Genomic DNA, 11,806 nt, shown 5'->3' on the forward strand with positions numbered 1-11,806 from the left:
TGGTTTATGAGCCCTCATACCTGTGCCTCCTTTATAACTGTGGCTACTTAGGGTCGACTTAGGGCAGGACGTCCTTCCCAACCACAGCCAGTGTTCGTCTTGCCTTTGTCCCCTCCCCAATGACCACTTATTCCCAGAGGTGAGTTTTAGTAGCTGGTCTCTGCAGCTTCACCCTGAAAAGTCCCAATGCAGTGAATTTACTCAATATGTTTCTGATGTTTGCGGCTCCTTAGTGCTCAACTCCAAAATTCAAAAGAAGCTTGGTTGCACACAGGGGGAAAAAGATTTGTTATACATGATAAAGTTGTCCAAAGATGTCTTATTTCTAGCAAAAAAAACACCAAACCTTGTTATCTGGAGCTTTTGAAACAATTACTCAACTACCTGTATTCACTAATGTACTGTGTGCTCAGCTGTGTCCGGCTCTTTGCAACCCCATGGACAGTAGCCCACCAGGCTCCTCTGTGCATGGAATTCCCCAGGCAAGAATGCTGAGTGGGTTGCCATGCCCTCCTCCAGGGGATCTTCCCGACCCAGGGATCCACCCAGTGTCTCCTGCATTAACCCGGGAGCAAGTTGGGGAAACCACAAAACAAACTAACCCTCAAAACAATGGCCGAAACCGACAAGGCCTCCGTGATCCTCAGGGTCCGGCCTTCCGAGGCCCTTCGCCTGACCTGGCCCGGGTCCGGTTCAAGGCGTCCGCGGAACTGGCCGGCCTGCAGCCTCTGCAGGGCCTGGAGGAGCGGCGGAGGCCCGCCCTCTGGTGTTGGCTCCTGGGACCGCAGCCCAGCTCAGAGGCTGCCGTGCGGGTGGGACCACAGAGTCCTCAGCTGCCCCGACAGGAGGCTTCTGTCCCTTCCTGCCATTTGATGAGAAAGGTCAGACGCCCACAACTCCAGCTCGCCTAATTAGCACTCTTTCTCTCAGGTTGTTTGCAATATCTTCATCAAATTGTAAATTGTAGCAAAGTAATCAATTGTTCTCAACAAATATGTACTAAGTCACCCAAAATACTCAGGCCTGATCAAGAAGAATGAGTGAATCCAATCACCCCCGGTGCTTCCCTGGTGGCTCAGGGAAGAATCTGCCTGCAATTCAAGAGACCTGGGTTTGATCCCTGGGTCAGCAAGATCCCCTGGAGAAGGAAATGGCTACTCATGCCAGTATTCTTGCCAGGGAATCCCATGCACACAGGAGCCTGGCTGGCTACAGTCCATGGGGTCCCAAGAGTCGGAAACGACTGAGCAGCTAAACCACCACCATGACCACCTGCTCAGTTCTTCAGCGTGGTTTTATGGGCTGTTTTATAACAAGTCTCTGAGTCATGAAATCCAGTTCAGGAACATAATAGATTCCCCAAGAATTTTAACAGAGTCGTGTGTAGAAGCAGCAGAGGTAAGACCTGCCCTTCAAGGATCTGTGTCCGTCAGGGCAGTAACCTGTGGGGCCGTGGCTGGGGGTTGAACCAGGGACACAAGCACTAGTTCCCAAGTGAGTGTTCGCTGCAGCCCTCGGAGCCTGTGTAGTGAGCACATTTGGACGCAGGGATGGCTCTGGGAGGCAGAGCTGATGTTTGCACAGAGGCTAGCCCCAAATTTGCAGAACTGTCATTGTAAAATGACAACAGAATGTCTGAAAATCACCATCTCCTTGAGAATCACCTGTATCCTTTCAACTTTAGCCAATTAGAGTCTTTTATTGTTGTTGCTCAGTCACCCAGTCATGTCCGACTCTTTGCGACCCCATGGACGGCAACATGCCAGGCTTCCCTGTCCTTCACCAACTCCCAGAGCTTGCTCAAACTCATGTCCGTCGAGTCGATGATGCCATCCAACCATCTCATCCTCTGTTGTCCCCTTCTCCTCCCACCTTCAATCTTTCCCAGCATCAGGGTCTTTCCCAATGAGTCAGTTCTTTGCATCAGGTGGCCAAGGTATCTGAGCTTCAGCTTCAGCATCCGTCCTTCCAATGAATATTCAGGACTGATTTCCTTTAGGATGGACTGGTTGGATCTCCTTGCTGCCCCAGGGACTCTCAAGAGTCTTCTCCAACACCACAGTTCAAAAGCATCAATTCTTCAGCACTCAACTTTCTTTATAGTCCACCTCTCACATCTATACATGATTGCTGGAAAAACCATAGCTTTGACTAGGCAGAACTTTGTTGGCAAAGTAATGTCTCTGATTTTTAATGTGCTGTCTAGGCTGGTCACAGCTTTTCTTCCAAGGAGCAAACGTCTTTTAATTTTATGGCTGCGGTCACCATCTGCAGTGATTGTGGAGTCCAAGAAAATAAAGTCTGTCACTGTTTCCATTCTTTCCCCATCTATTTGCCATGGGTGATAAGTGATAAGTGATAAGTCCCATAAGTGATGGGACCCGATGCCATGATCTTAGTTTTCTGAATGTTGGGCTTTAAGCCAGCTTTTTCACTCTCCTCTTTCACTTTCATCAAGAGGCTCTTTAGTTCCTCTTTGCTTTCTGCCATATGGGTGGAGTTATCTGCATATCTGAGGTTATTGATGTTTCTCCCAACAATCTTGATCCCAGCTTGTGCTTCATCCAGCCTGGTATTTCGCATGATGTACTCTGCATAGAAGTTAAATAAATAGGGTGACAATATACAGCCTTGATGTACTCCTCTCCCAATTTGGAACCAGTCCAGCGCTTCTTAAATGACTCTCCTGCCATGGCCTGATCACAGCAGTCCTCACTCCAGTGAGCAAGATGGCTCTCTCTTTGTTTCTGAGTAATTTAATTTCTTAAGAAACCTCTTGGGATGTTTAATATTCTGGTCAGACTGAAAATCCGTGCCTTGTTTTCCTGACTGTGTTTCATGGACTATTTTAGGAGGGACTCATCAGAGAGACAGTAAAACAGAGACTTGCACGTGTGCAATTTCACAAAACTTAGTACTGCATAAGAATATCAGTGAGCAGCTGTTCCCTAGTATCTTGCTGACTTCAGACAAGTTCACATGCCAGGAAAGTCCTGGACTAGGGATTTAGAACCCCTTGGATGAAGTTGTATTATTGTCTAATGTAATTCATGACTTGATTGATGGTATCAGGGTCCTATTCTCTTTCCAAGTGTGATTCTTCATTGTCCCACTTTGAAGGCAGTGGAAGTGAGCCCTGCAGAAAAAGTAGGCAGTTTGAGGGACCACCCCTCAGATACCTGAGCTGTTGCCTCTGACTGGAGTTTTTATGTCGAAGGTGTGAGGGGGCGAGTTGGGGGACAGTCATGCACACTTAGCTGAAGTGAAGTTGCTGCTGCTGGAAATGGCATGACCCTTCACACCCCTGGTTAGAACCTGAGGGCGAGGCCGTGGTCCCAAGGTCTGCGGAGACATGACAGGCAGGGAAAGCAAATCCAAGTCCAGACCAAGCTGCTACTCCAGAAAGAAAAGAGTGCTGCTCTCTCCAAGGTAGGAGCCCAGGGCAGTCAGCCTGGCCTGCAGTAGCTGGCTGGGCCTTGGTACCAAGGACCCTTATAGGCCCAGGGCTGGCCACCTGGCTACTGAACAATGGCTCCCTCATCTGAGGTGAGGGAGGCCATGCCACCTGCTCAAGGCCACCATGGCCAAGGAAGGAAGGGGAGGGAGAGGGAGGAGGAGGAGAAGGGGAAGGGGAGAGGAGTGGGATGGTGCTGGCTGACTGAGGAGTTTGCCCTTCGGCCAGGCTGAGACTGGCCTGGAGCTGCTGGGTAAACATAGTCCTGAGGGAGGTGTGTTAAAAGTGTCAGTCGCTCCATTGGAACTCAGACCCCTGATCTGAGAGGAGGTGACTCTGCCACAGCCCAGGAGGTGGTGAGGTGCATGATTGTTACATAGGCGTGCATGTGTGCTCAGGCATGTTGGCTCTTTTTGTGACCCCAGGGACTGCACCCTGCCAGGCTCCTCTGTCCATGGAATTTTCTAGGTAAGACTACTGGAGTGGGTTGCCATTTCCTCCTCCAGGGGAGCTTCCTGACCCAGGGATCAAACCCATGTCTCCTGCATTGGCAGGCGAATTCTTTACCACTGAGCCACCAGGGGAGGGTGCTTTGAAAGCTGAGAAATCTCATTTGGATGTTGGTTATCACTTCAGGATTCTTGTGACTTTGAAATTAAACTTTCTCAAGGTTTAGATTCATAACGTAGTCGAACGCCACTGCGATTATCTTGATCGTGTGCAATGGAGACGGTTCTGGAGCTGCCATCAAGAGCAAGAAAGAATGAACTGGAAAAAAGTGATAGATTGTGCTTTCAAGAGTATGTGTTCACTTTATTAAATCCTTTTGCAGTGAAGCTTTTAATGCCTGAAGACGTTGGGAGAATCTGGCCTCATGGAATGAAATAAAAGATGTGTAATCTTCAAACTACTGCACAATTGTCCTCATCTCACACACTAGCAAAGTAATGCTCAAAATTCTCCAAGCTAGGTTTCAACACGACACGAACCAAGAACTTCCAGATGTTCAAGTTGGGTTTAGAAAAGGCAGAGGAACCAGAGATCAAATTGCCAACATCTGTTAGATCATAGAGAAAGCAAGAGAATCCCAGGAAAACATCTACTTCTGCTTCATTGACGATGTGAAAGCCTTTGACTATGTAAACCACACCAAACTGGGGAAAATTCTTCAAGAGATGGGAATACCAGACCACCTGATCTGCCTCCTGAGAAATCTGTATACAGGTCAAGAAGCAACAGTTAGAACTGGACATGGGACAATGCACTGGTTCCAAATTGGGAAAGGAGTACATCAAGGCTGTATAGTCACCCTGCTTATTTAACTTATTTACAGAGTACATCATGAGAAACGCCTAGCTGGATGAAGCACAAGTTGGAATCAAGATTGCTGGGAGAAACATCAATAACCTCAGATATGCAGATAACTCCACACTCATGGCAGAAAGCAAAGAGGAACTAAAGAGCCTCTTGATGAAAGTGAAAGAGGAGAGTGAAAAAGCTGGCTTAAAGCCCAACATTCAGAAAACTAAGATCATGGCATCGGGTCCCATCACTTATGGGACTTATCACTTATTACTTATCACCCATGGCAAATAGATGGGGAAAGAATGGAAACAGTGACAGACTTTATTTTCTTGGACTCCACAATCACTGCAGATGGTGACCGCAGCCATAAAATTAAAAGACGTTTGCTCCTTGGAAGAAAAGCTATGACCAGCCTAGACAGCACATTAAAAATCAGAGACATTACTTTGCCAACAAAGTTCTGCCTAGTCAAAGCTATGGTTTTTCCAGCAATCATGTATAGATGTGAGAGGTGGACTATAAAGAAAGTTGAGTGCTGAAGAATTGATGCTTTTGAACTGTGGTGTTGGAGAAGACTCTTGAGAGTCCCTGGGGCAGCAAGGAGATCCAACCAGTCCATCCTAAAGGAAATCAGTCCTGAATATTCATTGGAAGGACGGATGCTGAAGCTGAAGCTCAGATACCTTGGCCACCTGATGCAAAGAACTGACTCATTGGGAAAGACCCTGATGCTGGGAAAGATTGAAGGTGGGAGGAGAAGGGGACAACAGAGGATGAGATGGTTGGATGGCATCATCGACTCGACGGACATGAGTTTGAGCAAGCTCTGGGAGTTGGTGAAGGACAGGGAAGCCTGGCATGCTGCAATCCATGGGGTCTCAAAGTGTCAGACACAACTGAGTGACTGATCTGAACTGAATCTTCGAACACATCTAGGAAATGTCAGAATGATTCAGTTACTGAGGTCTTTAATCCAAACTGAATTCACTCTTTTATTTTGTCATTTTAAAAATGTGTTTGAAGGAAGGAAAATTTTAGATTATATTTATGATTTTACTAAATATTCATCTCAAATATATGACTTTAACACTAATATATATTAATTTAAAAATGTTCAGTTAAGATGGTAAACATGAAATTGGCTATGACAAGTCACCTGGCCAGTCTTAGCACAGCAGAGAAGGTCCGGGCCCACCTGAGGTTCCAGAAACTGTCTGGCAGCCTGGTTAGCTAGTCCATGGAGCTGAGCAGGTCAGAAGGTAAACTAGAGCTGTCTTGGTGCAGAGACCCCAAGTGGAGTAGAGCAAACCATCTGGCCCTGAGATGGGCTCAGAAATGGCTGATTTTCACTTTGCTGGTTTGTCTGTCTCAGGCCTCTTAGCAAGACTTCCACTACAACTATTGCCTCTAGTAATAAATGGCATTAATAACGTAATCTAGTGTGAGGCAATGTATCTTGATATTCATGTTAATATAATCATGCTCCTTTCAGAAGACATTGCAAATGTCCTAATTTGTCCTCCCATGGATAGTTTAAAGATCTTTCTACCCATTGTTCAGTTAGTTTTCTATCCTACCCAAATGGTCACATATGATAAGCACTTCTGTATCCCTTGCTTCTTCCCCCTTAACATATCTTGGAGGTTGTTCCATATCACACATAGAACTGCTTGTTCCTGTAAATAGCTGCATGGTATTTCACTATGTGAGAATGCTGTGACTTTTTAAATCCATTTCCAACTTGATGGACTGTTAAACTGTCCCTAACTTTTTGCTTTTACAGACAATATTGTGATGACTATCCCCAGGCAACAGGTCACTCTGCACACATGCAGAATGCGTCTCTAGAAGATGTTTCCCAGAATTGGGAGCTTTAGGGCTGAGTATGTACATTCTTAGCTTTGGAAGACATGCCAGCTTGTTCCCAATAGAGCATGCATCAACATCACTCAAAAACAGTGTATGAAGAGGTCTGTTTCCCCTACTTTTGCCAACAAAGTGTCACCAAACCTTTGGATCTTTGCTAATGTATGAAAAGTGATATCCCACTATTTTAGTTTTCTTATTATGAGTGAAGTTGAGTTTTCTTTCATATGTTTAGAATCCACTTGCGTTTCTTATCCTATGAACTGCATTTTCATGTCATTTACCCATTTTCCCCCCGTCTTGAGCCATTGGTCCCTTTATAGATGTACTAAAGGAAATTAGCATCTTATGGTAGATTTAAAATTTCTCCCTAGCTTGTCTTTTGACTTCGTGTGCTGTTTGTCTACAATTTTTTTTTTAGTATGGTAATGAGAATGTATTGCCTTTATTTTGAAAGTTGAACTTCTTTATGGGGAAGGAAGGTTCAGCTTACATCACCTCCATTCCAATGGCTTACATGTCATTTGATTTCTGACTTTGTTAGTACCAACCATTCCCTATTAGTCCCTCTACTCCTTCCTGAGTCTTGTGTCTTTGCACTTTGCACTTACATATTTACTCATCTGTTTCCCTCTACTAGACTGAACATTTTACACACACAGAGATTGCTCTCAAGTAAGCACAGGACTGTCTCGTCTTTGCACAGCTAACTGCTGGCACAGTGTCATGCACAGTATGGGAAATGTACTTGTCAAATAGTTCCTTTTTGCATAATTGTCAAAGATGAGCTTTTAAAGGCATTTCATTGAAATATCTTTCACATACCATAAAGTCGAAAGTGTAGAGGTTGTGGCTTTCAGTTTATTCACGGAGCTATATAGCAACCACTACAATCCATTTTTTTTTTTTTTTTTTGCTTTGGCTCCATCCCTTCATTCTTTCTGGAGTTATTTCTCCACTGATCTCCAGTATCATATTGGGCACCTACTGACCTGGGGAGTTTCTCTTTCAGTATCCTATCATTTTGCCTTCTCATACTGTTCATGGGGTTCTCAAGGCAAGAATACTGAAGTGGTTTGCCATTCCCTTCTCCAGTGGACCACATTCTGTCAGACCTCTCCACCAAGACCCAACCGTCTTGGGTGGCCCCATACAGTGTGGCTTAGTTTCATTGAGTTAGACAAGACTGTGGTCCCTGTGATCAGATTGGCTAGTTTTCTGTGATTATGGTTTTAGTGTGTCTGCCCTCTGATGCCCTCTCACAGCACCTACCGTCTTACTTGGGGTTCTCTTACCTTGGACGTGGGGTATCTCTTCACGGCTGCTCCAGCAAAGCACAGCCGCTGCTCCTTACCTTGGACGAGGGGTATCTCTTCACGGCCGCCCCTCCTGACCTTGAACGTGGAGTAGCTCCTCTCGGCCCTCCTGTGCCTGTGCAGCAGCCGCTCCTTGGAGGAGCAAGGTCTGGTGCTGTAAAGAGCAATATTGCATAGGAACCTGGAATGTTAGGTCCATGAATCAAGGCAAATTGGAAGTGGTCAAACAGGAGATGGGAAGAGTGAATGTCGACATTCTAGGAATGGGTGAATTTAACTCAGATGACCATTATATCTACTACTGTGGGCAGGAATCCCTTAGAAGAAATGGAGTAGCCATCATAGTCAACAAAAGAGTCTGAAATGCAGTACTTGGATGCAATCTCAAAAATGACAGAATGATTTCTGTTTGTTTCCAAGGCAAACCATTCAATATCATGGTAATCCAAGCCTATGCCCCAACCAATAACACTGAAGCCGAAGTTGAACGGTTCTATGAAGACCTACAAGACCTTTTAGAACTAACACCCAAAAAAGATGTCCTTTTCATTATAGGGGACTGGAATGCAAAAGTAGGAAGTCAAGAAACACCTGGAGTAACAGGCAAATTTGGCCTTGGAGTATGGAATGAAGCAGAGCAAAAGCTAATAGAGTTTTGCCAAGAGAACGCACTGGTCATAGCAAACACCCTCTTTCAACAACACAAAAGAAGACTCTACACATGGACATCACCAGATGGCCAACACTGAAATCAGATTGATTGTATTCTTTGCAGCCAAAGATGGAGAAACTCTATACAGTCAGCAAAAACAAGACCTGGAGCAGACTGTGGCTCAGATCATGAACTCCTTATTGCCAAATTCAGACTTAAACTGTAGAGAGTAGGGATAACCACTAGACCATTCAGGTATAACTTAAATCAAATCCCTTATGACTGACTATACAGTGGAAGTGAGAAATAGATTTAAGGGACTAGATATGACAGACAGAGAGCCTGATAAACTATGGAGGGAGGTTCGTGACATTGTACAGGAGACAGGGATCAAGACCATCCCCATGGAAAAGAAATGCAAAAAGGCAAAATGGTTGTCTGAGGAGGCCTTACAAACAGCTGTGAAAAGAAGAGAAGCAAAAACCAAAGGAGAAAAGGAAAGATATTCCCATTTGAATGCAGAGTTCCAAAGAACAGCCAGGAGAGCTAAGAAAGCCTTCCTCAGCAATCAATGCAAAGAAATAGAGGAAAACAACAGAATGGGAAAGACTAGAGATCTCTTCAAGAAAATTAGAGATACCAAGGGAACATTTCATGCAAAAATGGGCTCAATAAAGGACAGAAATAGTATGGACCTAACAGAAGCAGAAGATATTAAGAAGAGGTGGCAAGAATACACAGAAGAACTGTACAAAAAAGATCTTCATGGATGTGAGGGCGATCTGGTTGTGACATCTGTCACCCCATTGATCGCCAGGGTTGATTCGGCTGATCTGGCTGGCTTGGCGGGTGTCCCCTTCCTCCCTCACCGCTCCATGTGCATCCCTCCCGAAGCTGTGCGCTCGGTCAAAGAGGACGACCATCCCCGATAGAGGAGGACCGGTCTTCGGTCAAGGGTATACGAGTAGCTGCGCTCCCCTGCTAGAGCCTCCAAACAAGCTCTCAAAAAAGATCTTCACGACCCAGATAATCACAATGGTGTGATCACTCATCTAGAGCCAGACATCCTGGAATGTGAAGTCAAGTGGGCCTTAGAAACATCACTATGAACAAAGCTAGTGGATGCGATGGAATTCCAGTTGAACTATTTCAAATCCTGAAAGATGATGCTGTGAAGGTGCTGCACTCAATATGCCAGCAAATTTGGAAAACTCAGCAGTGGCCACAGGACTGGAAAAGGTCAGTTTTCATTCTAATCCCTAAGAAAGGCAATGCCAAAGAATGCTCAAACTACCGCACAATTACACTCATCTCACACATTAGTAAAGTAACGCTCAAAATTCTCCAAGCCAGGCTTCAGCAATACGTGAATCAAGAACTTCCAGATGTTCAAGCTGGTTTTAGAAATGGCAGAGGAACCAGAGATCAAATTGCCAACATCCGCTGGATCATCGAAAAAGCAAGAGAGTTCCAGAAAAACATCTATTTCTGCTTTATTGACTACGCCAAAGCCTTTGACTGTGTGGATCACAGCAAACTGTGGAAAGTTCTGAAGGAGATGTGAGTACCAGACCACCTGACCTGCCTCTTGAGAAACCTGTATGCAGGTCAGGAAGCAACAGTTCGAACTGGACATGGAACGACAGACTGGTTCCAAATAGGAAAAGGAGTATGGCAAGGCTGTATATTGTCACCCTGCTTATTTAACTTATATGCAGAGTACATCATGAGAAACGCTGGGCTGGAAGAAGCACAAGCTGGAATTAAGATTGCCGGGAGAAATATCAATAACCTCAGATATGCAGATGACACCACCCTTATGGCAGAAAGTGAAGAGGAACTAAAGGGCCTCTTGATGAAAGTGAAAGAGGAGAGTGAAAAAGCTGGCTTAAAGCTTAACATTCAGAAGACTAAGATCACGGCATCTGGTCCCATCACTTCATGGCAAATAGATGGGGAGACAGTGGAAACAGTGTCAGACTTTATTTTTTTTGGCTCCAAAATCACTGCAGATGGTGATTGCAGCATGAAATTAAAAGACGCTTACTCCTTAGAAGGAAAGTTATGACCAACCTTGATAGCACATTAAAAAGCAGAGACATTACTTTGTCAACAAAGGTCCATCTGGTCAAGGCTATGGTTTTTCCAGTGGTCATGTATGGATGTGAGAGTTGGACTGTGAAGAAAGCTGAGCACCGAAAAATTGATGCTTTTGAACTGTGGTGTTGGAGAAGACTCTTGAGAGTCCCTTGGACTGCAAGCAGATCCAACCAGTCCATCCTGAAGGAGATAAGTCCTGGGTGTTCATTGGAAGGACTGATGCTGAAGCTGAAACTCCAATACTTTGGCCACCTCACGCGAAGAGTTGACTCATTGGAAAAGACCCTGATGCTGGGAGGGATTGGGGACAGGAGGAGAAGGGGACGACAGAGGATGAGATGGCTGGATGGCATCACCGACTCGATGAACGTGAGTTTGAGTAAACTCCGGGAGTTGGTGATGGACAGGGGGGCCTGGCGTGCTGCGATTCATGGGGTCACAAAGAGTCGGACACGACTGAGCGACTGAACTGAACAATCCATTTTAGATCATTATCATCACTCTAAAAGAAATCCCATACCGTTTAGAGGTCACTTGTCATCTGCCCAACCCCACCCCTCACTCCAGCCCCTGACAACTACTGTCAATTCTCTATTGATTGGCCTCTTTTGGATATTTCATTTGAATGATGTTAAAGAAAAAAATTATTCAAATGACATTTCTTAAGGCACCGTAAGATTTTATTCAAACGTGGGAAACTGTCAACACGGGGACAAGGACCTCTGCGATGGAAATCTGCAGCGAGGGAGACACTGGTTAACTCAGGACGCAGCACACGCGAGTGGGAAGGCGCAGCCAAGGAGCTCGTGTGGGTCCACCGGAGGAAAAGGACTGGGAGCCGACTCCGGACCTCACGGGGCTCTCTGTGAAAGCAGGCCAAGGCGATCAGACGTCACCTGGGAGATTGCAGTGGATAAGGAGGGTAAAGAGTGGGGGATTCCGGCTAAAAGGACATCAGAATTCTTGCAAAAACTGGACGATACAGAAAACAACGTAGCAGCCCTGGCCACCGAAAGGGAAAGAGAGCATCTCGGAACGCACAGCGCGACGCCCGTTTCCGGCGCCAGAAGGGACGCGTTTGCACAGGGCTTCCGGGGCGGGGCCAGCCGGGAG

This window comes from Cervus elaphus, chromosome 30 (assembly GCF_910594005.1).
Source record: "Cervus elaphus chromosome 30, mCerEla1.1, whole genome shotgun sequence".
Lineage (NCBI taxonomy): Eukaryota > Metazoa > Chordata > Mammalia > Artiodactyla > Cervidae > Cervus > Cervus elaphus.